The sequence below is a fragment of the Notolabrus celidotus genome, chromosome 22 (assembly GCF_009762535.1).
Source record: "Notolabrus celidotus isolate fNotCel1 chromosome 22, fNotCel1.pri, whole genome shotgun sequence".
Lineage (NCBI taxonomy): Eukaryota > Metazoa > Chordata > Actinopteri > Labriformes > Labridae > Notolabrus > Notolabrus celidotus.
In genome coordinates, this window is record NC_048293.1 from 4096361 (window position 1) to 4123860 (window position 27500).

The 27500-nt window shown below is 41.2% G+C and overlaps 1 long non-coding RNA gene across 3 annotated transcripts in view; it reads right to left on the bottom strand.

The window, feature by feature from the left end:
- LOC117805949 overlaps positions 1-27500 on the bottom strand; it is a 193663-nt gene that overhangs the window by 68431 nt on the left and 97732 nt on the right. The window contains exons 7-10 of one of the 3 annotated variants that reach the window (XR_004629571.1): positions 7317-7426; positions 5252-5331; positions 1859-1923; positions 160-312 (exon numbers count right to left, since the gene is read on the bottom strand). This is a non-coding gene — a long non-coding RNA (uncharacterized LOC117805949). Of the gene's footprint in view, positions 1-159; positions 313-1858; positions 1924-5251; positions 5332-7316; positions 7427-27500 lie in introns of those variants that run through there. The other 2 variants (XR_004629569.1, XR_004629570.1) reach the window with 2 other exon arrangements.

The window sequence follows — 27500 nt, forward strand, 5'->3', positions numbered from 1 at the left end:
ATCCAAGAGTGCACTGCAAACAGGAACTAAAATCAGCTTATTCAGCGACTTTGGATTCTGATAATATGCAAAAATGTTAAAAATAATACAAAAAAGGCAACATAACACTTAACTGTCCAACTTTGAGAACTCCAGCTGTATATAAAGGGACCAGATATGTTAACACATGTATATCTTTATTGTAAACTCACACAGGCAGAACATGAGAAACAGCCAGTCCTGCGTCTCCGTGCACACTGCAGGACTAAAGGGAGTTTCAGAGAGGTGGAAGTTGATTGGTGAACTGCACAGAGAGCAGTCCGGGGTATTGACCTGGGGATGATCAAACTCTCGATTGACCAGGTTTGGTTACACAAAGACACCACACTCCTGATTTGAGCAGAAGTATTGATCAGGGGGCTGTAACTGTTACGTTTCCAAGAATAAAAAAAAGAGTGATTTGCTGAGGTTATCAGCTGATCAATGATCCGGAGGTTACATGTGAGCTGATCGATAAGTGTGAGAGGATATTCCTGGTAAGTTTGGGATAAACAGTTGAGTCATAGATTGATAGGATTACAAGAGAATACATCATGGTGTATTTTTACATTAATAAGTTATGTAGAGAATCCTTCCACATTAACATCAACAGTGTGGTTTCTAATTTCAACAACAACATACTGCTGCTTTCCCTTCCCTCACTCCACACAGCGCACACACTGCTTCTGCTTTTGCTCGCTCTATGAACACTTCCGTCTGTCCATGTTTATGTACTCTCAGATTGCAAAAATGAGCCGGAACAGGAACTCCCGTCCTTCTGCACATACAATGGTGGGTGCTGACCCCTTACAGCTGACCCGTGGAGGCCTCCTTGTTGCTTTATTCCAGGGAACCTGGGCTTGGCAGATCCTTGTCTTGTTCCTTTACTCCCCCCTAACCTCTAGCCCCCATCTCTGAACGGGCTGCCTGCTGAGGGCTTGAATTGACTTTGTTTTACTTCTATTACCTTTCCATGCACCAGGGACCAAAACTTGGAAACAACTTATCAAATATTGTATTTTTAGTCTGACAAGGTGACTCCTAACTGCCTCACACTGTTCATTTTGTATTTTTCAAAGTATAAAATCCTGCGACGTGTAGACACATAACAAGGGAACTACTTGTGATATACTGCTCATAAAAGCCATGAGAAACCATTATGCAACAGCATGTTTTGAGTTAAAGTAAGTACAAATCCAGAGCAAAATAGACCCTTATTTATGTGGTTCATGTTTCACCCCAGCAAATAACATGGATGGATGTTCTTTTTAGGGTCATGGAGACCACAGACCCACTTTGCCAGCTCAAAAACATACTTAACATCGTTTTATCACCTTTCTAATTTATGAATGTTATGAGAAGTTCTTATAAACATGAACGCTTTCAACAGAGTGCTACAGAGAGGGCTTTTGTTTGAGGACTCAGAGACCCCAGCTGTAAAATATGGGTTAGACCTCAAACATCAGCAACATCCATATAAAGGCGAATATACAGCGCATTTCTTTGGTTGCATATGTTATTTGACAAACAGAGGTATTGTTTTATCTCATGCGTAGACTATATACCATATGAAAGAAGAAGTGTATCCTTTTTGGTGTATAAACACTACTTTTGGCCTCGTCTGTGGAGAAGTGAGGAATTTGACAACATGATGAGTTGAACTGAGGTCAGAAGAAAAGAAAAATGAGCAAAAAAAGGCCTCCAGATCTAAACCAGGTGAAAATGAGTCGTGTGTTTCACCTTTTCAGAAGAGCTTTATCTGCATGCAGTGTGAGGGACATGAAAGAGGGCTGTTTCCTGTTTGTGTGGTGTGTGTATAAGGCACCTTGACACAACGTACCAGGAAGTGGGTTTGTGAAGCTCCGGCAGCAGGTCTGAGGGTGGTGGAAGGAGGGGTCACCTGCCCTAAAATGTGACAAAAAAAAAAAAAAAGATACAAAAAAACTTCCATTACTTCATCACAAAAGCAGCCCACTTTCCAATAGGTTCTCTTCAGTTTGCGGTTCATTCATTGCTTCCTGCACAACAGGATAAAGCAGGTGTGAACCCAATCTTCAATCACCTTTAACCCGCACGGTTGAGCAAGAGAATGTGGCGGCATGTACACTTTGTAATTGTGTTATCAGGGACAGGTTTGCCTCTCTGTTTGAGAAAGAGGTGAGCAAACACTGCTCGATGTGCTAACTGTGCTTTTTCCCTTATCTGCACTCCCAGCTGAGAGCAGGCGAGCTGCAACCCCACTTGCATGCAGATGTGCATATTCATGAGTGTGTGCTGCTGCAGTGTGACAGGTGGGAGGGATAATTAATCACCAAACATGGGCTGAGGTCAACACTGAGTGATGAGGTTGGGTTAGAGGCTATTCAGAGGACGCTTTGTCTGTAGAAATCAGAGAGAGCACGTTTGACCTCCTTTAGACACACATACTAGAGTTCTCAAACCTGCATTAGATGCAAGTGAAAGCTAATTTTTAATGTCAGTGGTGGGACTGGTTGTTCCTCTGTAGAGTGAAAACCATCAGGCCATTGTTCTCAAACCAAAGTGAAACTCAAGCACATTGATTACAACAAGGGCAGAGGTTTCAAACTTTTTCTTGCAGAATTAGGTGAGAAACTTGACACCTTTCTCACTTCTTTTTAGATGCAGTTTGGAACCTGCTAGCCTGGCTCTATTAGAAGCAAAAGCTTAACTTAACATTCTATATCTTTACTTGCTGAATCATTTAGAAAATGTATGTTTCAGAGGGGTGAAATACCGACATGATTTTAACCTCAGGAGGTCACAGCTTCCCATATGGATAAAGAAATAGTAAATATCAAAGTCCAGACTTTTTTTTGGATTGGGTGGCCCACATGGGGGCCGGGGTACGTGTGAACAGAAACACAACTAAATAGCATTAACCCTCTCAGTCTTAACTCTACTGTAACAACAATCATAAGGTTATCATAAAGTTCCTGTTTTTACTTTTTTGACTTTAAGAAGAAACACAACAAAGTGGCGACATGAATCTTCTTAGGTTTATTCTTTCAGGACTTAAAAAGATGTAGGTCCAAAGTCAAAAATGAAGGCACTAACAACAGAAATTGTGCCACATTTAAACACAGAAAGGTACAAACAGCGTATTGAGCCACAGCCAAAACTGTGTATTTGAACATAAGTCCGGCCTCTGACGGGGCAAATGGCCAATCACAGTATAAGATTTTTTGGTTGCACCTGAGGTGGCCCATCAGGGGCAGTGCCACCCCTGCTCATCCCTATGAACACACCCCTGCACATAGCCAACTGTAAAAAAAGATTATTTATGCAATCTTATGCTATTATTTTATGATCAATTCAAGTACTTCTTGATGTTGCTTGTCGCTAACTCAAAGTGAACATTGTAAGCAAAAGATGTCAGCATTAACAGCAAAGCGGGGGCATCGTTTTGCAGAAGCTCCGAGGGGAGGGGGGAAGGGGTTAGAGGGAGTCCTGATGAGATGCTACATTCAAATTCATGCTAGTTTTCCGTGACTACCAACCCTAGCTTTAAGATTAGCAGCAACTTAAAGATACAAGTATTTCAAAACTATACTAAGCTAAGCTAAGCTAACCTGCTGCTGACCTCAGCTTCATATTCTCTATCAATATACAGCTGAAGCCTTAAGTGTAGTAATGATCTTATCAACACTCATCAACTCCTTTCAAAAAACAGAACGGAAGTCTGTTTTCCAAAATGTTGAAGTTGAAGTTTTACTGCTAAACATTTATTGTCTCTTTGAATTTGGATATTGAAAACAAGTTTTTACCCAATTAAAGTGAGGATAGAGGATTTTTTATGTCTTCTCTTCCCTTAATAACATACTGAGCGGAAAAGAAGAAAACTACACATAATTCTATAAACAGTTTGTAGAGTCTGTGTTTGTTGTCTTGGACCACACAAGCAGACGAGTATGTGTAGCAATAATGACACATTTGTTTTCAGAAAACCAAACTCATGAGTCAGTGTTAAGCTGTGACGAATCAACTCTGACAAAGAGGAATGAGGTCGCATTTTTGACATCGAGCTTGATTCAAGGGTTTTCATAATTGCAGCCATGTATGATTACTATGCAGACAAAGGTTCAGTTTCTTGCCTTCAACTTGACATGTGTCTGTCCCAGTGATTAAACCTTTGACCTCACTGTGACAGGAAAAACCTCTAAACCTGCCTCTGCCTCTAACAGGCCCTTTCTGCTAATGTACACCTTTACCGTCTCTGTGGTTGATTTGTCCATGGCTTCACCGAGGGGATTTGGGGGAGTTATGATCTTGTTTTGCCAAATATTGAAATTCTAAACTTAATGATGGGGATGTGTTTTATAATTTGTGTTAACAAGGGGCCTTGTCATCTCATCTCTAATCCCTTCCTGGCTATTATCAGCCTGGTGTGTATATATACTCCGCTGCTTGGGAAGTCTACCCTTTGAATACATAACAGCACAGATTACTGACTTGCGAAAGAGAAAGTAGAATACCTAACAATCTAAATCTTATGATCTCAAAGCTGTTGCACTGTTAGCTGTCTCATTATCAGGACAGTTCTATTTTTAACCTCATAACGTCCCCTTACTATACACTTTTACAGTTAAAGCTCCTATAAGGAACTTTCAATTATTTTTGGTGCCAAACTGGTACCTCTTATCTTTTTATTGATTTAGTCCTGCTCTGTGAGAGCTAGATATTCATACTGCTGTCTCCTGACAGTCAAATGCATCAGTAGTTCTTGCAGTAGAATACATAAACAAAGGCAGCATAGTTAATCACAACATATGACATCTACCTTGCAGCAGCTGTTTCAGGCATTAAAACACCAACATATAAATAAAGCACTTTTGTTTTTGGTCATAGAGAAGTAAAATTATACATTTCAGTGCCAAACTCCTCACAGGAGCTTTAATAATGTATTTTTCAAAATATCTTATCTGATAATGATGCTACCATGTTCGCTTCAGGCTGCACAGTCAGTATTATAGTAACCACTGTGCTTTAATCTCTGTATATGTAATACTTTGCTTCCCAGTCATGCAGTTTTTTCTGCTGCCTGCAGCAAATGGTAGGCTTTATCTTTGTAGGTCTACATCTATATGTGTCACACTGAGACTGATTGCAGATCAACAAAGACAACAGTCACAACCACTCCCTGATCCTGTGGGTTTAGCCCAGGCACTCTGCAGCCCTATTATCTATGAGACTGCGACTATGACACACTGCTTACCGGGTAATGACCATTAGCCCTGCCAGGATCCAGTGTCACATGTGCTCTTCTCCCCCCTGGGCTAAGTGGCAACCCTTGACCTGTAAAAGAAAGACAGAAAAAACACACATGTGTTGAGCAGAGGAGCAGAGAGGTGAGCAGGCTTCAGAGGTGAGCACTGGTGATGGCCGTCTGACAGGTTGTGGAAACACACCCTTCCACTCCTTAGTGTGACAGAAAAACAAACACAGAGCCACTAAACTCTCGCTGAGCCCCGCGCTAATGGACAAGTGATGACTTTTTCCTAACGAGACGCGCTGGTCCGAGTGGAAACAGGACACAAGGACTGGCCAATTGGAAAGGCCGTACCGAACCCGACACTGTTGTGCTTTGGGTTTCCGGTCCACCGGGCCGAGTGAGTCAGTCCCCTTGAGTGCCGAGCCACTTAAGTCTTCCTGTCTCATGACTCCCAACATCATGGCCCGATGAGAGGAAAGTGGCCACCATTAGCAGAGCAACACCTGCTCCGTATTTGGACATTTTCCTGCTTTGAATGTAAACAAACAACGTAAAAAAAAAACTTCTATATGTATGTTCCTGTTCTGGAAAATGTCATCATTATCACATAACAGTCGGCCATGTTGAAAACAATCAAAACTGTCAAACTAATGTTTTGAACTATGAAAACAAAGGACTTTCTAGTGACCCCTTTTCCAATACTTCTTGGAGGCCTGAAGGAGTAAACCAGACAATGCATACAGTGAAAAAGGGTAACATACACAAGATAGAACAAAAGCTACACCTGATCTTGAGTTTTTTCTCTTAATCCTAACCAAAGCAAATAGCTTGTAATGTGTTTTGGAGTCTAGACTTCTGTTTTGGGAACCGTTTATCTAAATCCCTTGCACTGGTTTTGGTTTGACTTGATGTGAGTTTTAAAACTTGCATCAGTGATACTGATCTCTGCAGGTAGCATATTAGCAAGAAGTTATTACTAAATCTACATATGGCGGTGTAAAGATCACAGATATGACTTCATTTGCATGACTTTTCTCTGTGCTTCTAAGTACTGCAAAAACACATCATACCTGAAACGTCGTGAGCAATATGGTGAGACTTCACAGCTTGCTAACTCCCCACTTAAGTCCTATGTGTGACGCATGATAGTGAATGAAGCCACCGAACCGTGCTAAAGCTAAAAACAGCACGAGTCTCAGTTTTGATTTGCAGTATCTGTTTCCTCTGGCTGCAGCAGCTTTGAAAAACATCTTTTTTCACTTCTTTTACGCACTTTTCAGTTTCTCATTATGTCAGTACTGATTTATTTGACACCAGCTCTCACACACGCACATGCATATCACACTCTTAGAAATAAACACACTCCTACGCCCATACTCGCCCACTGATGTGCACTGAAGTGTGATAGACTTGTATAGTTGACTAACCAGCTGCTCTGAGTCACTCGGGCCTTTTAGAGGTATAAGCAGTCAGAAAGATGACATCAGTGATAGCTTTACAGGAAGTCTTTGCTCTGTCTTGTAGCAAGGCCAAGTCTGCGCCAGGCAGAGATGAACATTGTGTACCTTGGAGCTAACATCCAATGCAGTAACATTATTTTGATGAAGTCAAAACGACAAAAAAAGAGAGAATGTTGTAAATTAAAAGCTGCTTTCAAGCCAAAGAAATGTTAAATAAAGAGCAATTGACAGACAAAAAAAGGAGATATAATGAGGTAGAGAGGATGACTGGACTAAAGTCACCCCCCTGCTAATGTAACCATAGTTGTATCATTTCTTGTTTGAGTTGTAAACAAGGCCTAGATATCTGGCCTTGGGAGGTTAGGGAATAGTTAAAAGTAAGCTCTCTCTCTCTCTCTCTCTCTCTCTCTCTCTCTCTCTCTCTCTCTCTCTCTCTCTCCCCCTCTCTGTATATTTCACAATGATCTGCTGGCTGAGACTCAGAGAGACGAAGATAAGAACTGACTGTGAGAAACCACAGATCTCACACCCACTCACTAAGAAAGAGCACACAGACACACACAGGCGTACACACACAAACACACTCAAGAACAGGCACGCACACTTACATGCAGAGTAGAAGTCTGAAGACATGAAGCAGCAGAAAGGCACATTTAGCAGTTGACATTGGGTTCCCTCAGGGACGTACATGGGGCTCCTCCGTGATTGAGGAATTTAGCTGTAAAAACACAGAGACAGAGATTGTTTGGAAGTGTCTGACTGCTGCTCGGATTTCTCAAGGCAAATCTTCCATCGAGATAAGGCCCGGCCTGAAAACCTGTCCTACGCTCACCCTCAAGCCTCACCTGCTAACCTGCTGAGACATGCACCCACACAGAAAGGCAGGAAAAAAGGATTAGAGCGTAGCTTTGCACAAAGGCTTTCAGTAATGGTGGTGTCAGGATATTACTAATATCCACAAACAAAGTGTGCCGTTTCTATTCAAGACTTTTTGTAAACTTTATCAGAATGTTATAGACGGTTGAGTCAAATCAAAATGCTGTTATTACACCTGTGCTGTCACCAAAGGTTTTGATCTGGGGTTTGAGTCAGACTTTAAACCACAAAAAGGAGTCTAGACCTGTGTAAAGGACAAACACTTGAAGCACAGCCTATAAGATGTAAACAAAGCAATCTCTCTCTTATATAGGAAAAAAGGTGGAGCAAATCTACAATAAATGCACAATAGTTTAATTCACTACCGCAACCTGCTTCTTGGTATTACTGTTAGCTTATGGAAGGTAATTTTAGCTGATGTTAGCAAAGTACAGCTAATCCTAGGTAAATAACTGTTGAGTACATTTTCTTTCTTGAACTTTCTTAGGCTTACATTAAACTTTAGGATAATAAAGACAAACACAGGCTACACATACTGTGCTTTTGTTACAACAGCAGAAGCAGGAGCTACTGCAGCCTTATTTGCTGCGTCATGACTGTTAGCTAGCTTGAGCGAGCTGTATTCACTAGTGTTAGCAAACTTTGAAAGACAACACAGACATAATATAACTGCTATTACTGAAATATTTTTTACACTTTATGACTCTGATGCCTCTCAAACACAAAACTTTAGCAGATTACTGGTACAATCTTTAGCTTTAACCCTCCTATTATCCTTGGGGTCAATTTGACCCCATTCAATGTTGAATGTCTCTTAATTAATGATTAACATCATTTTTCATGACTTTACCTAATTTAATGGGGACAACTGAGAAAAAGCAAAATTAAAATGTTGATATGTTCCAATTTCCTGTAAAAAAAAATTACGCATCCGTGTTCCTTGGGGTCAATTTGACCCCAGGCTGTTTTAGCTATTAGAAATATCAACATTTTACACACATTTGTTTTTGTTGTTTTGGATGATATTGAGGTCACTATAAACAAGGACACTTCCACATGTGACTGCAGGAGCTGGGATCGAACCGCCAACCTTTAGACTGAGATATAATATTTCCAGCCACCATGTCTCTAAAGACATTCAATGACAAGGCAGGGCCGACGAGAGCATGACAAACTTGCAGCAGTTTGATGTTCTGTTTACAAATAAAGTCCTTCTAAATGCTTTAAATTGTGTTTATGCTTAAAATATATTTTATCTAAAGAGCTATTTAGGTAGTCAACAAAGCAACAAAAAGTACCTGACACATAAACCTGGGTAACAATCAGTTTCTGGAAGTTTAATTTGATGGGGTCAAACTGACCCCAAGGATAAAAGATGTTAGTAAATTTGAGGGTAACATGAGGGTTAAGGGTAAAAATACTGAGGCAAACCTTATCAGAGGACAAGTTTGTTGTTGCCTACTTGTGATTTCTATCCATGTTTGGACAGTGCCTAAAAAATACATTTCTAAAGGAGACTTGGAGTTATAGAAACTACAAAATCTGCCACAGAAAAGCTGCAAGTTAAATTGAAAAGCATAAAAAAACCTTATTGATTTTAAAACATTGTTGCTTAGCTGCTTTGTTACCAGACTGGTGGTCCTGACACCTAACTTGTGGTGGCTAATATTTACTTTAGCTAACATTAGATAGACAACAGTGTGTAACTGACTTTCCTCTCATAATGGTTTAAATGTGGGATTCATAAGCCATAAAACTCACCACTACTCAATTAACACTCAGGCGCTTGCTGTTACAGCTGCTAACTGGTCTGGTAGGCTACAGCTTGCTAGCTTATAGAGGCTAATGTGTACTGCTCCTAAACTTTATGCACCATAGTTCTGGGTAATGGGCATAGTTGAGTGAGTTTGTTGACTTTATTTTGACTTTTATCTACTAACCCTAGCATACCACAGTTTCACTCTGTTGCCAGTTTACGGTGGCTTATAGAGAATTTTAGCTAACAATGCAAGTCGAACTTACAGTATATAGGTAAGCAACACAAACCATACATGCTAATAATTCATGAACTATTTGTTTCTCACATCTCATTTTACACCTTATAAAAATCCAGAACACAATCCAAAGCCTGCATTAGTCAGGCCAAGCTGGGGATTTTTAATTATCTGGCTTTTGCTACCAAGGATTTTGTGTTGATCCCAGAATTTGAAAACATAGATTAAAGATGCTGTTGGTAGGAATGGTGTAAAAAATGTTACTTTTTTTCTGCTGGGTTTGGAGAAAAGGTCATGATGCCCATCTGTACTCATCTGTAAGTGGAGTAATTTGAGACTATTGCGAAATCTCTGTGTTTTCCAATGCCTTTGTATAAAGCAATGTTATTATTCCCCTTGTTCCCATTATGACCAATCATAGCTAATCTCCAATCCTCTGTCCTGATTGGTTAAGGGGTAGCCCCTACTATGTCCTCCAATTGGTTATGAGTGATCATGACTGCACATGCCAATCTGTGTTGGGGGGCTAAGAGGAAATCTGGTTGGGAGGGATAGTGTTGGCATTCGAAGTCCCTCTCTCTGAACAGATGCTTACTCTGTGACTACCAACTGCAGCTTTAACATTTTATGGGAGAAATCTTAAATTACATTTTAACAGTAATTGTATTACTTTGTGTTTACACCTAGAAACTTGAAATTGATCAGTAATTTGTTAGTGAAGATTTGACTTGAACATACCCTGAGGATTATAGTCTATTTGAGATTTTTGTGACACATCATTTTACTCACCCCACAAGTCTAAGAAACAGATATACTTAGGTTTACATCCACATGAGTAAAAACGTAAACCAACTATGTAATAGCCATATGTAGGGAAACAATAAATGTTTCCCAGCAGAGAAATCATTTGGGTTTTCCGATCAGACATTTCAGACATTATTGTTAACGGAGACAGGGAATAACCGGCGAGAAAAGGGAACATGTTGTGTTCAAGCATCCAGAGGCCCAGAGGAAGGCCACAGCACAATGCGAAGCAAAGGAGACCACTATAAATCACAGCCCTAACTGATTCCCCACCTGTGTCCGCCGTCTTCCCAGAAACACACAGTCACACAAACATCAGCCCTGCTCTGGAAAACCATCGTAACCACCATACTCAAGACACACTGACACAATCAGGAGTTTTGGATCTCAAATGTAGACAATGTGTACAACAAAGTATCCCTTTAAGGCACAAATTGTTGTTTTGGCATAGGATTAGGTATGACGTTCCACGGTGGCGCACACACAGCTGTACAAATTCATGCTTTGCACACACGCGATTAAACAACACAGCCATTAATTTGATTAGAATGCTTTCAACAATTTCCAGTTTTCAGTCTTAAAAGGGAATTGTGGTTGTAGCCAAACCAAAAGCCTGAAGTAAATTAACTTCATCCATAAACTTTCATGATATTAACAGTAAGACAGAGCCGCTCAGATTTACAGTTTTTCCCAGTAAAAGGTTGCTAGTGTTCTTCAAGGTGATGCATCAACTGTGTGCATGTTTATACGCACAGGTCCGCCACATATGCAAACACGTCCCAATGTGTATGAGCATGCAAACACATACGAATGTGTATAAGCATGTGTGCTAAAGGGGGAGGGTTGTTTACTTGGGCAGCCTCTCACAGAGTGTCTCCTGGCCGGCTACCACTTCCTGCCCCTGCGCCTGGAGCAGCAGCTCGTCTAGTCAGCCACCTCGGGCTGACAGGGAGACCACATGCTAAAAGACTTATTGGCCTACTTTAGAAGACCTATGGGAGGGAAGGGGACTATATGCCTGCTCTGGGTGGGGCTGGAACTGTTTTGAAGGGGGTCTAGGGGGTGTCTGATTTTTTTTAATAAAGCATTCGCCCTCCCCTCCCCTTCCCTCCCCTCGCTCCTTGCTTTTCCTCTGAGTGCTTACAGCTGCAGGGACGGAGAAGGAGGGTGGGGGGGGGGGGAGAAATAGCGGAACAGAGCGAACAGGCTCGGCATAGAGAGGGCCCTTCATGAAGTCACATCTGGAGCTTTCCCAGAGAACTCAATGGAGCGGAGAGGCTAATGAAAGTCTTAAGTTATGTAATTGAGCTCTTCCATGTGCACCAGACGGTAATGTTGGCTTGATTCGTCGCACAGGATGTTAGCGAAATCCTATGGACATTTCGGTCCCTCACAAAAGACATGACAAACTCAGCCAGGCTCATTTTGCTACTGTCATGTCTGAAGCAGCTTACTAACCCAGAATGTGGATAAGTTAGAGCTCCAGGCCCATACATGGAGCCGCTGCAGTAGGAGTCTTGGCCTGTGAGGCATAACAACCAGAGTTTGGCATTTACTGCTACTAACAGGCCCACTTAGGTTGATTGGCCTATGTTGTTTTGCCATATTTATTCTTCCACAGTCCGGCAGCAGTGGAAAAACACAAGAGAGTTATGAGCATTAAGTACAGTGGATGATTAAATGTGGTGTACAATGGTTCTTTTTTAAACCTTGTTCAAAGTGTCAACGATTGTAATGTAATTCTGAGCCTTGCAGTTTATGACAAACATATGTCTGCTGGTGTATTGTTATGTTTAGCAGTGACTTGAGCAGAAAGGCTGTAAAATAAGCTGCCTGGCTGGTTATGAGTGGGAGAGGGGGGAAAGAAAAACCTGCACTGTCGGATAACATGGTGAGAGGAGGCGTGATGAATGGTGGAAACACACAGTGGATGCGAACAAGCCTGGAGTCATGTGTATGTATGTATGTGTGTATGTATGTATGTATGTATGTATGTATGTATGTATGTATGTATGTATGTATGTATGTATGTATGTATGTATGTATGTATGTATGTGTGTGTGTCCATATGTATGTAACAACTGAGGGATGGGTGTAGGTTGTAACCACAATCAGATTGAATAAGGTCTCCAGTATCAGCTCTAGCTTTGATTTCTCTTCTGCAGCCAAGGGCAGAAGAAAGAGGAGCAGACGAAGCAGAGGAGACGCTCCTGAAATGAACACCTTGGTGAAACCTGCCGCTGTATAAAGTGTCAGTGTTGGGCCCCTTCGTGGCTTTCTGCCAAGCCAAGAGCCACTATCACCTCCACCACCATCACCACCACACTACTGCTCCTTCCATTAATAAAGGAGAAGAATAACAGTGACGGAGGGGAAGATCTGCCAGAGCAACGATACATTACCTGCCAATTAGACGAAGGGCGGAGGCAATGAGGGGAAATGCGGACCATATGGGAGGCTATGTGAGAGGCCACCTGACCCATGGGGCCCACAACTCTCACATCAACACTCCACGCCAGACTGGACCTGTTTGAAGTCTTACATAATGCTCTGAATACCACCCTCTTCTCTCTCCACAGTCTTTCCAAACCTCCTCCTCCCTCTTCTCTTTCCCTCTTGCCCTTTGCTTTCCACTCTGAGACCACAACCACAAAGAAGAGGCCCGGGCCAAGACAAACACAACCCAGAATCAAATCAATTTTGAGAACTTATGGTGCGACTATTACAGCTTAACACGCTGCTGACAAGCCGCATGAGACGGTCCCCTCATGAGAGGCGTGTGTGTGTGGAGAATGAAGTCCGTTATGTCTGTAAGTAAAGTGATCAGACACAGAAGAGACATAACAGAGGGTGCACTGACAAAGTCTTTCTTCATGAATGCTTTATATAACACTCCTTAGCAGTCCTGATGATTAATCCTTGGAAGCTGCTCAGTGGAATCAAGGATATCTTGACACAAACTTTTTACCCTGAATCATTACATGGCCTTGAATTGCGTTTTCCATCACTTGGTGAAATCATTTTCCAAACACTTCCCTTTGATGACGGCGCTAAAATTGCAAAAAAAAAAATGTGGGGAACAGTTTGACATTTCGGGAAGTAGGTTGTCTCTCTGAGAATAATATAAGAAGGTCCATATGTTCCAGGTCTTTTTCCTTCTTCAACAGTTAGTCCTTGCTAGGTTAGCATAAGACCAGAATCAGAGGAAAGCAGCTAGCATGGCTAATTCAAAGGTAAGCCTTTCAGCATCTCTACATGTCATAAGTCAATCATTTTTTTCTTTCTGTTCAGGCTACAGATAGCATAGCTTAGCATGAAAACTAAAACGGGGGAAGCAGCTAGCCCTGCTAAGTCCACAGATAGCAAATCTGCATTCCAGCATCTCTAAAGCTCACAATTTATGTTTCTTTAAAGCAGAGAGCACCAGCTAGCATACCTTAGCAGAAAGAGTGGAAACAGAGGAACAGCTAGCTTGGCTCTGTTCAAAGGAAACAAACAGTTATTTTAGCATCACTACAATTCACAAATCAGTTAAAAATGTATTTCTGTTTAAGTTTGGATCCCGTTTGTTGGCATTGATTAGCATAACGAGTAGAAAGGTGTGAAGCTAGCAGGGCTACAAACAATTGAAAACAGCTAGCCTGGTTTAAGTAAAAAACTACCTTCTAGCATTGCTTAAATCTAGGGTTGGTAGTCACGGAAAGCTAGCATGAATTTGAATGTAGCATTTCCTCAGGACTCCATCTAAGGCCCGAGGTTGAGTGAGGGGGCAGTCAATAGAGGCAGGGGAAGGGGAGTGCCGCCAGGGAAATGTACGCCAGGTTTTACTCTGGCTGTAGATAGCGGCTTTTTTCCGCTCTTTTTTAAGAAGACATTATGTATTGATTGCCATCGGGACATAAAGATCATTTTAACCAGTATAACAAAAAGTATGTCTAAATCTGACTACCAACCCCAGCTTTAATATGATTGGTAATTATGTCAGAATGTAGATGTTGTTGTTTTTCTGTATGATACAATCTCTCGTCCAGATTTAGTGACTTGAGTTTCTGATAGTTTCCCTGGTGTTAATGGTTGACCCCCATCTTCCCAATGATACTATAAAACCACAACTTGTTGTTTTAACATGTGGGTTTCAGTGCAGATTAAAAGAAACACAGGACAGGAGGTGTTTATAAAGAAGCTTTAGAGTTGCTTGTAAGCTGAAGTTTGAACTTTGGACAGAGCCAAGCTAGCTCTCCATCCCCCCATGTGCAGTCGTTCAGCTAAGCTAATGAGAGTAGTAACAATGTTTTCACGTAAGACTCAGAAAAAAAGGAGAATGAACAATTTCCTTTTGCTTCTTTTTTCACATTAAGGGTGTCAAGACTCTGACTGTCCCAGTCTGGCTTCTGTATGAGAGGGGCTGCATGTCCAGGTCTAGTCAGAAGCAGAAGGGCCAGCATCAGCAGCTCTGTGGAAACACTGACTCACCAGCCAGGGGCCTTAACTCAGCTCTAACTCCTCACAGCTGGCTGACAAGAAAAAATAATTTATTTCTCAAACACCCTTATTGTTACAACACAAAACATAACAGAGCTAAAGCAAATTGAGGGGAAAGCATACCACTGTCTAGAGAAATAAATCTCACACCTCGCACAAATGAGCCTCAGAAAGTACTTCACATTAAAAATCCAGCAGCACTGCTCCTAATCCACCATAAAAGAGAAAAAAGGGGGGAGAGTGAGAAAGAGACAGAAAAGCTGTATCATTAATGTAGTTGGACCCCTGGGAGACTGTTGGCCCATCATAAGCCTCTTATTAGACGACTCTCCCAAGAGAACTTGTGGTCTAATCTTATAAAACTTTGAACACCAGCTCCCTGCATGCTCAACCCCTGGCTTATTATTGGTCTCAGTTCTGTTTCTGGTGCTCCGGTGGAGTAAATGGGCTTGTTTTACCTCAGGTTCAATCCAAAAATGCAGCTTTGACAGATCCCCACCTGAGTTATGGCGGAAAAGTGCAGGGCGAAAAGGTGTTGAGGTGTCGTGAGAGTGACACAGGTTTCTTTTACACTCTTCTGTGCTGTTGCTGAAAGCTGAATGTTTCATCTACCTTACTCAAACCTTCTACTGAGCCATATGGACAAGGCCCAGGCTGTACAACAGAGCAGTCACACTGAACCGCTGAAGACATAGTCTTACAATTCAAAGTATCCATCCAACCATCCATTATCTTGACCGCTTATCCCGTTAGGGGTCACCGGGGGCTGGAGCCTATCCCAGCTGGCTTCAGGCGGAAGGCAGGGTACACCCTGGACAGGTTGCCAACCTATCACAGGGCTACAATTCAAAGCATGGTTGTTAATATTTTTGATATTTTGGAAGTTTTCAGTACTGTATAAAACTATACAATCTGCCTTATTCTTATATTAGTTAATATCAAAGAGTACCAAAGCTTATGGAAAAAAGTATGTCCATTTTTTTTTAGAATAGATTTTAAGATTATTTTATTGGTATTTAAATCTCTTAATGGCCTTGATCCTTCTGATTTATCAGATTTGCTTTTATCATATGAGCCAGTGAGAGCCCTCAGGTCTTCAGGTAGTGGACTTTTATGGTACAAAAGGTAAGAACAAAGACCCACAATGAGGCAGCTTTTTATTAACACAGCCCACGCCTGTGGAACCCCTTATCTGAAGATCTGAGGGCTGCACAGAGCATCAACATTTTTAAAAGCAAACTCAAGACCTACTTTTTTAGTCTCGCTTTCAACAGAGTTTTATTCTCATAACAGTTTAATCTATTCATTTATTATCTAGTTCAAACTTTAGTCACTTTTATTCTATTTTATCTATTTATGTACCTATTTATTTATTCATTTTGAAGTATAGCATCTTATTTTCTTTCAATAGTTAAATATTTTAGTGTTTTATTATCTTACAAATGTGTTTTATTTTGGTGATTTTAATTTCCTGTGTTGAGTTTTAACATCTTATTTTACCTCCAGTGTTTCCTCATTAAGATATCATGAGAGTGTTTCCCCAGTTCTTCTTCATTTACAATTTCTTTTATTGTTTTTATTATTATTGTTGCATATATTGTGTTCTTAACCTTTGGATTGTGGGGTGGGTTTGGGGTCAGGGCTGGGGGTGGGATCTTTTTCTTCATTTATTCTATTTTAGGTTGTTTTTATGTACAGCACTTTGTGTTACAATGCCATTGTATGAAAAGCACTTTATAAATAAAGTCTGACTGATTGATTGATAATGTTATATTTTCCACCAAAGTGATAGAGAAAGAGCAGCAGAGGCTAAGCTACATAAAGATAAAGTAAAGAGAGCGAGCACTGCTAATAAAAACAAAGCGGTGAAACGGAAGCTCTGATGTTATCAGAATGTTAAATGTTGCTCTCTGTTCAATTACTTTTTGTTAACCAGCACTGTTTGCAATGAGGTAATAAAAAAAACAACAGGTACCCTATTATTGTGAGTACCAAGGAGTGTATTAGGAGGCTTTACTCTCTGTGATTTTTGAGTCTAAATAAAGACAACTATCACATCAAAACAGGTATCGAAATCAAATTTTTAAAATTGTGCCAACCCAACATTAAAGCTCCTGTGAGGACTTTTTAGATGCTCATGGAACAGACTGAAATTAACAGTGAGGTTTCTTTATGACTTACACAAGCAAACCAGAGCACCAGCAACAAGGTCGACAATTTCTATATTGTAGTTTTTAAAGCCTGCAATCACTCTTAAGGGGTAGGTGTCAGACTTTTTTCACCTTTTCACTGCAAGAATCACAATAAGTAATACATTAAACTGTTAAAGGACAACATAATGACACCTTTTGGTTAAAAAAAACATCACTCAGGTTGGTACTGATAAAGATCAACAAAGAGATAACAGAAAATCATCACAGAAAGAAAGTTCCTCACAGGAGCTTTTCAAGTTTTTATATATCTGTTTAAATTCAGTGGTTTCAAATGATTTGTGTATTCATGTTTTAAACGTAAGATGTCTTCATCTTACTGCTATGTGAACCTGCAGGGTTTTTATTTTCCACCAGCTATTTTTCACCTTCAGTCACACGAGACAAAATCATCACTTGTTGAATTAATCTTTGCCCAACCAAAGTAAACAGGAAACAGAAGTGACAAAGGAAGTAAGAGAATAACAACAGCAGCAGCAGTAACGGCTGTGGTGAAACAGGCAGCTCAGAAAATATGAGAATTTAACCAGTTCAGTTCTGAAAAAGGTTTTCTGTACCACAGAGGAGGAAAGATGATACAGCAAGGATCCTCTGTAACCATTTGAAAGTGTTGATGCTACGGTCAAGATGTTAACAAGAGCTGAGAAGTGTTAAGAAAATATAAGTGTTCGACAAGTTATGTTTTGTGTATTCACATTTAGTATTGGTATAAATGCAAAAAGTGTCACCATAATGAAGGTCTCTGTTGCCTCATATTGCCAATTTTACAATATGGCTTTGACACTCATCTCTTGCCCCCTGCCCAGCACAAGGAAGCCTGTGAGGGACATGTGTAAACAAGCAACTCTGGAAAATACTCACAGAACTGGACTCCCTCTGAATCAGACACAAACTCTTTACATACAACAAGTAATGACATCGTTAATTAACTACATTGCCAAAATATTTTCTAACTTTAGAGAGCTGTTTCCTGCTTTGTGTATTTACGCTAAGCTAAGCTGAGCTAAGCTAAGCGTCTCCTGGCTCAGGCTCAGCAGGCCGACTTAACTCACAGGCGTGAGAGTAGTATCAGTCCTCTCTTCCAACTGCAGGAAAATAAGTGAACGTGCGTACTTGAAGTGTTGACTGTGACTTTAAATGAAGATGACTTCACCTGTTTGACCATCAAAACAGAACGCAGCTGAATCAAAGGAGGGACATTGGAAGCAGTCTTAGTGTAGCTTTGTAGCACCATAATCTAGAGGGAGATATTGTAATTCTCTGGTTAGCTAAATTAGACTCTGAACAATGATCCAGAAAGAACTTGGGTTAAAGGATATTGACTTGAAGGGTAATTTCACCCAAGTTTCATCAGTTTGCACAGGGACTATTTCTGTGTGGGAAACAAGCTCCGGTTAAATCATTTGGTAACAAGATTAACAACAAGGATTATCCAGACTGATAAGGACTTTGTTTTCTGGGAAAGTGCAGTGCCTTAGAGGATTTAAAATGAAAACATATCTATACATGTATTTCTTTTGCTTTGATCATAAACTATTTTTTTCACCTCTCTTGCATGAGGTTTGGGGGAGAGTTCTGTCAGATATAAGCTCAGGGGTAGCATTCTTACACAGGACTTCCACCAGATCTGTGTCCGGTCTGTCTCAGATCCGCTGCGGTCCAGCTCCGTGCTCTCTCGTCCGACAACACCAAGCGGCAACCTCCGGTCTCAAACTATGAAGCCCATGCAGAAGTGTTATAAACTGCAATTCATTGAGAATCCGCTTGAGGCTGGCTGCAGAGACACCAGAAACCACATACACATGAATGGGAAAAAGACGATCTTTGCAGCTTTAATAAACATGTTTACAGCCTGGTTCAAAAAACAGCTTGGCTCTACGTAGCTTATCTCTCTAATGGCACCCACTGTACGGGGGTGAATTTTTTTCTAACATGACGGTTCAGAAGATATTAAGATTACGAGTTTTTGCCCAAATAAGGACATGACTGACTTGCCTCCCGGTTGGGAACACATAGCTGTTGGCTAAGAGGCTCAAACTCTTCTGAGCCTCTTTACGTCACACTCTGCCTAGTTGAGTTCTGCATTTCCAATATGGCTGCCGCCGTCGATTGGCTTCAAAACAGCGCTCAGGAACAGATGGGTGATGTCACAGATACTACGTCCATTATTTATACAGTCTATCAACACCCACCGTTTGCTTTTTCTTAACGTAGCACTGAGCAGGACCTCTGGACAGCTGGAGTCATGTGACCGAGGTTTTCCAACGGCAATCACTGAATCAAGGATTCTCCTCCTCTCCTCATCCATGTTGTCTTTCTGGTCCTCTGAAAACCTCTGACTTGATGACTCCAGTCCTGGCTCCGCTCTAAATGACATTTTTTTTGTCATAGTTCAGTTAAAAACGATATAACAATGACACAGAGTGTTTTATTCTGAAAATCAACCAGATGTTTTCATTTTGTTTTGGTGCCTGACTTCCTGTCCCGCTCCATCTGCTCTGTGCTGAATTGATGTGTCGTGCTCCGGTATCAAACAAAAATAGAGGTCCTGCATATCTGATACCGAGGACTCCGACCTGCTGGATCAGAGACGCAGCCGGAACGCAACGGAGTGGATCCAGTGGAAGTTAACAGATTGACTAGAATAGAAACCTATCAGATCCAGTGCTGTGACGGATCGGAGACGGACCAGACACGGATCTGGTGGAATTTGGCCTTTAGAAGGACCCAGCTGTTGATCTTTGTAGCATATGTAGAAAAGAGATGATCTGGGGACCCTTATATTAGTAAATGTCACTCCTGTCCACCTCAAAAGCTGCACTGAAATTAGCTCGAATAACTAAAGTCATGTAACTTATTATTTTAAAGATAATTTGAAGTTCCCACTGTGCGCAAGGGGCCTGTTCATCGCTGCTTGCGGCTTTAACTTGAAGTTACATTTTCAAACATTTGTATCTTTAGCTATTCCATTAAGATCAAACCAATAACAAACACTTATAACTGTATTACTCTGATGCTTGAGGGTCTACCATCTTGTTTGAACTGGCTTGCAATGAATCTTAAGATGTGTTGGGCCACATAAAAGTAGGATACATATGTCAGCCACATATGAAGAAGCCTTTGATGCACCACTGTGATGCAATGGATCTTGGAATGTGCCCGGGAATAGAGACACAAGTAGTCTCTAAATTAGAAACAGAATACTTAAGAGACAATGTGATTTTTTTATAACTTGGATGAACTCAAACTTGTGTAGCATCAATTTAAATGTAGGTTAAAATAAAATAACCCAATAATTTACACCTTAAACCCACAACACCTCCTGCAGTTCACTCTTAACTTCTAGATTTGATGTGACTCTGAGGTTACAGCACCTGTGTCCAGGGCTTCAGAGACCTCTTGGTCTCCAGGCCAAGTTCCATGTCCGCTCTGATTATAGCACCAGAACAATGCAAGCCATTGTGGCCCAGCGAGTGTGGAGGCTGTGCAGTTTTCTCCATCATCTCTCTCAAATGCTCTCATTCAGCTCACACACGCACACGCACACGCACACACACACACACACACACACACACACACACACACACACACACACACACACACACATATACAAGTGGTGTAATGGACTGCAGAGCTGAGTGAACCACATAAAGGTAAAAATGTATGGTGTTCTTCTGAGTGAGCATGAAATATGGTTGAGTGGGTCTCTGGTGCTCAGGCAGCCTGCCAAGACTTGAAGCAGGCAGTTGAAATTCATCACAGTTAAGGCACACATATGCAGTTACACACACAGGCAAACACACATTCCCCCTGCAGGAGACCTCAGGGCCACAGGGGAAGAACAATCTGACATGCCACACAGCGAGGCCCTCTGCAATTAGACAGTCACTTCATCACACTACAAACCTCTCTCTTTCCATCATTCTCTCTCCCGCACACACACACACACACACCCAAACAAACACACAAAGGTGTAATCACTCACAAACACTGTGCCAAACTCAAAACTGCTATTATCTATCATTAGAGACACACACACTCACACGCAGCAACACTTTTTGCAGCAGCACGTTCTGACAAAAGTAAACACTGTCGGCCTCGTGCTACTCGCCAGCAAGTTCCAGAAAAGTGCAGTAACACACAAGACCCTCGCAAAGAGAGTTATAAACAGCTATAAATAGACACGTGTTGGATGCTGCTTGTCCCTTGAGGGAAAGACCGGGAGGATCAGTCATGACCTCGGTGACCCAAGACCTCTAACCCCTTACCCCCGGGGTTCAGAAGACGTGCTGAGAGTCAATGATGTCCAGAGGGGACACAGGAGTATTAGCTTTTATTTGCTCCATGCTCACCCCCCCATCCCTCCCCACCATCACCCCGTCACTTCCTGGAACACATCTTGAGTTCCACTGTTCTGCATGTGTGCTCATTTGAACATGAAAAGTGATACTCACTAGTAGATCTTAACACATGTGCTTTAAGGCATGCAGCCTTTATGTACGTATACAAACACACACACAAGACCAACCATGACCCTCCCAACCTATTTGGTGTTAGCTTACAGTTTGGGCAACACCATTGAGAAGCCTCCAGAAGATGCTAACTTGTTCCTTAAAAGTGTAACTGCATTGTTTCAAGTGTTTTAAGCAAACGGCAACCTCTGGTCTCAAACTATGAAGCCCATGCGGAAGTGTTAGAAACTGCAATTCATTGAGAATCCACTTGAGGCTGGCAGAAACACTGGAAACCACATACACACCAATTCAAAGAAGACGATCTTTACAGCATTAGTAAACATGTTCACAGCCTGGTTCAAAAAACAGCTTGGCTCCATGTAGCTAATCTCTCTATCGGCACACACTGTACGGGGGTGAATTTATTTCTAACGTGACGGTTCAGAAGATTTTAAAATTACGAGTTTTTGCCCAAATAAGGACATGACTGACTTGCCTCCCAGACGGGAACACATAGCTGTTGGCTAGGAGGCTCAAACTCCGCCTCTTTATGTCACACTCTGCCTGGTTGAGTTCCACATTTCCAATATGACTGCCGCCGTCGATTGGCTTCAAAACAGCGCTCAGGAACAGATGGGTGACATCACGGATATTGCGTCCATTATTTATACAGTCTATGGTTTTAAGATGTTGTCTAAAATCTTATGAATTTAAATGGTCGCTAACTTTTCATTGGTCAAAGGTAACGGATTCATTTTACAGCTGTGTTGTGTTCCTTTGATGCAGGTGCAACTAGATTAGCGTGTGTTACTTAAATGGTTGGTAAGTAGCTATGCTGTAATAAGTGAATGGTTAAAATGAAATAAAACGTCCTTCATTCTCTTGTCGTTAACATCAGTGATGGTCCAAAATGGCGTTTCACATGGGTTTCGCCACTGCGATACCGGCAGCACAGGTTTAGATTACAGATGATTATTTTACTCTATACTATCCATCGGTTAAAATTCACAGGCCACCAACCTTCTGAAAACTTCAACACTAAAGTGGTATTTTCAGACCAATGGTCAATACCTGAATTCGTCTCAGCAGACCTCCGGTCTAAAAATATGAGTCCAATGTCGAAGTGTTAAAAACTGCAGTTCATTGAGGATCCACTTGAGGCTGGCTCCGGAAGTACCGGAAACCACATACACACCCATTCAAAGAAGCCGATCTTTACAGCAGAAATAAACATGTTTACAGCCTGGTACAAAAGACGAGTGTAGTCTGGATAGATCATTTCTCAATCGGCACACTCTGTACTGGGGTGAATTTTTTCATAACGCGGCAATTTCGAAGATATTTAGAATGCAAGTCTTCCAATGAGAGACACAGCTGACTTGATTGGCAGGCAGGAACACTGTAGCTGTTGGCTAGGAGGCTCACAATCGCTCGACAGCAGCAATGTAGCTACCGCCGACAATTGGCTTCAAAACAGCGCTTCAGAAACAGATGGATGATGTCACGGATACTACGTCCGTATTTTATACAGTCTATGGTTTTAAACACTATTAACTGTTTTAAATAATACTATAAAGTGTAGTCTAGAGTTCATGATTACAGCTCAAGTGAGGAGTTTTTAGCCAGTTAAGAAAAGCACTGAAATTAATACAGATGCCTCCATAGACTCTATAAAACATAGACATAGTCTACGTGACATCACCCATTGGTTTCTGATTAGGGTTTTTTGAAGACAAATGGTGGTGGTCGCCATATTGGAAACACTGACTCAATCTAACATGAGCCTCCTGGCTAACGGCTACAGCAAATTATGCAAATCAACTCTTGGTCTTAATATCTTCAAAACAGATGAGTAATAAAAACATCCACAACCTGTACAGTGTACACAAATAAATACATGAGCCACATAATGAGAAAAATGATGTGCTAGCTTATGTCGCAACCTCACTTTAACAACAAGGTAATGAGGGACTCACTGTACTGGCTGTTTGTCAAGAAAAGTTCTGGCACCTGTCCAACTAAAAGTAACTGACAAAACTGTTTATCCTACGTTTCAATTAGACTTTGAATTGGAGTTATGAAACACAGATTTAATAAGTCTTAAAGTTTCCAGTTGTTGGATTTTTGGCATTAAATAGACACAGCAGAATTTTCCTCCTTTTTTACTTGTTCAAATGATACACTGACACATTTTGGAACATATTTGGGTTAACCCCACCTCAAAATGAACCCTACTGCCCAAAAATATAATCCTAAGTACCAAGTAATGTGATGACCATTCTGAACTCTGTGTTGCTCCACAGATGTAGCACTGGAGCCTCTAATCCACCATCCACATGTGGTCAAAACAGAGCAACCCATCAACCCAGAGGCTCACGGTGTTAACACAAGGTCAAAGGTCATGCAGTGATTGGCCAATAAAGGGAACCTAACACTCAGTGCAGAGCTTTGCTGCAGATTTGTCACCCTTCGTTTCTTTGTGTCCCATATCTCTGTTTGCAGTGCGGTTAGTATAGCTAAGAGGGAATTAAACCCAGGCTTACATGATTATTATGATTACACTGATTCATTATGAAAGAGCAATATGTGGAACGGATGGCACATGAAGGCAGGGCGTGGAGCAGAGGCAGGGCTGGGTAACGCACCCTGAGCTGGCATGGAATAAATAGAAGTAAGTTAACTGACACTGTGTCAGTGAATCACACGAGTAACTGAATGCTGACAGAAGATTAGCCACACCATATGGCAGATTTTCACCTAGAGCACTTTATGGAAATATGGGCCATCATGGGACAGGGTGACATTTCCTACTGGAAGTAATGGGAGGAAACTAGTCATGGGCCATGAATCAAACCTGCCTACAGTAAAAGTGATCTTATCATAACACCTGGAATGGTCCAAGTTTTTGCATCAGAAAGAAACTCACGCTGCAAAACAAACAGATGTAACAAAGCTGGATCATATTATACAGTACAAAGTGTCAGGTTTCTAACATGGACCATCTTAAAGTTCCTAAGAAGAGTCTACAGGGTTCTATCAACCCTCATTAGGGTCTTTAGTATAGCCATTATTTTACAATCAGGGGTGTGGGGATTACTGAAACCTTAACCTGAACCTCCTGCACAGAGTTTGATGCTGTTTATAAAACTGACCAAAATCAATGCTAACGCCTCTATGACCTGTTAAAGACATCAGCCCATCAGCAACTAACGTGCTATGCATCCATGTCTGTTACCGATGTTAATCTGTTGTGCCGCATCAATTTAATGCTGACAAGCTAGGCTACACTATTGCTGATTCAGATAAGAAGTTTCTATTGGACAGGAGAAGTCACCTGCTGAGGGACTACCAGGAATAGTTCAAACACTTCAAATCTCAGAGCTCGTTTGAAAAACAGGCGAAGAATGAATGTGAAAAATGTCTGTATCTTAATTAGCTATTGGCTGAGTTATTTTTAACCCCAGTGTCAGTATCAGAATTTCACAGTTGGTCCACCTCTACAATCGGATGCTTCTGACAATCTTTCTCACTCACCAGGACAGGATCAGCATGGCATGTTGGAAGCAAAATAAGATTAAAGAACCTAATTGAGAATTGTATAAGTGAATTATAATAATTGATGTCTTTGTGTAGGCATCCACTGAATACATTTGGAGCTAATTTTCACCAATGAATACACATTGAGTTTGCAAATTACATCGAATCCAAAGCTGTCAAATCATTGCTTTGTGGTTAATAGGGTATGATAATTCCCTATAGCAGGTTTGTCACTAAGCACTGTGTAGCATAACAACGTGCTTGGTTACTTTCCCCAACTGGAAATGATCCAGCTGTTGCAATTATTTATTCCTCTCTGATGGTGACATGTTTTTACTAAAGTGAGGTAGTTTTCATGCAAAATGATGGTCATAAATCAGAAATAACTTCAATAAAAGGGAATGGAAAACTTCCATTTTGGCAAATGAGACTCTGCATGAGATGACACCTTAATTGTAAGCAGTCAAACAATGCCAGTTTCCATTTCGGCACAAAATAACACTGTTTTTATCTGATCCTGGTGACTATAAATGTAAAACAGTGACAGACAAAGCCTGAACGTTTACTGAACTTGAACCTCTACTCTACTTTCAAACTAAGGAGTAGCTCCTGAGAATCAGTGCATTCAAATCCATTTTTTTTATTCAACAGCAACTCTTATAAATGACTCATAACTGGATAAATAGAGCTCTCAGAATGCCCTCCTCCAGTTAAGGCTGCAGATGTTTTGCTCATCTGTTTCTCCACCACTAACCCCCTCTGTGAGCACAGTGTAAGCAAAGCAAAGAGAAAGGAAGCCAAAAGAAGACTCCAGAAAAGATAAACAAATGCAATTCAAATACAACTTGCAGACGGAAACAACCCTAAGAAAAGAGTGAGAAAAAGGTGTCAACGCCCTCTCTTTGAGATGTAGGAGTATGTGTTTGTATATATCTGAGTGTGTCAGGACATTGTGTCCAAGCATTGCACCCAGACAGTGAGTCAAGGTTGCAATCTTCCTGTGCATGTTTGTGTTGCAAACCTTGACACTACTCATGCGGCTGTATGCTTTAGCCTGACTCCCCTCACACAGAGTTTTACACTCAAACGTCTCAATGCTCTCTGCTCGGAAATAGCTTAAAAGGAAGTGACTGCTGGGATGAACCTGCCTGTGGGCTGTTCTCCCTTCACAACACCTCAGATCAGTGTCTCCTTTCACTCTTCTGATATGTGGAGCTGCCATCAAAGACACCAGAGCTGTTTGGCTGAGGTTAAGATGGGCCCAGCCCTGCCTGCAGTGCATTTACACCTTGAGCTATTTCTCTCTCCCCGTAAAGGTGGTTTAGTTTCAGACAGGCTGCTACAGGCCTGTATCTGGGATCAGGATGAGGAGACATTGAGAGAGGGAGTCCTGCCTGTGCCTGTGTGTGTCATTGTATGTTTGCAGAGGGTGAAACAGATTTGCTGGAAGGGCCGGATGGGTTGCTGCATGCTGTTAGGACCTGCTCTGCTCTGTTTTGTGTAATACAGTAAAATTATATTTATATAAAGCCCTTCAGAGAGAAAAGTGATTTACAAAGAAGAAGAGTTGAATCAAATATAGGCACATAAGTTAAAAATAGCAATATTTATGCTACACAGACTGCAGCATAGAGACAGGCTTTTTTCAAGACCGCTTACTAGACTAGCAGTACGTACTGATTAGGCCAAAATGCAGTATGTAGTCTGTGAACAAGAGCAAAATCTGCAGTAAGCCAAAACTGCCCTGATGTCTACTGATTCAGGAAAATTTCACAGTCTGCATCAGACCAGTCTGCCTCAGGTACTGTTTCCCACAATGCTCAGCGCTCGTTCTGCTTTTTCTTTTCTCTTCTTTTTTGATGGGGGAACTCAGTTTTTAGGTGCTGTGAAAATTATTAAATTCCATATAAACCACTTCTTAACTTTTTAAATCATAAGTGATGCTAAAGAAGAAGTTTCTCTATCAGCTGGGCCCTTGTTTACTTCCACATTCCAAAACCGGAAAGTCAGTGACGTCTGACCCAGCGTACTGCAACACAGATCCAACAGAACAGTCATACTACAGACTAAATTCAAACGCAGCATGTAGTAGGCAATACCTACTGCCTACTACATTAGTAAGTAGTATGTAGCAGGCCATTTCGAAAACAGCCTAAGACAACAATCATAAAAAATTTACAAACACATACAAATCCATTTTCAAGTTGATATTGGATTAAATATCAAAACAACTTAATGAAGTATTTGGTTTCTTGCTGCTTCATGTTTGCTCACTGTGTTAAAAACAGCTTTCATTACTATGTGCTGTTAGTGAACATGCTAAATGACCATGCTAGCTCCAATTAGCCACTTTTAAAAATCTATAGAGCATTCTTCTTAGTTTACCTTACACTTATACCTTTTTTTAGTTAATTCAACAAACTCTTACTGAAGGC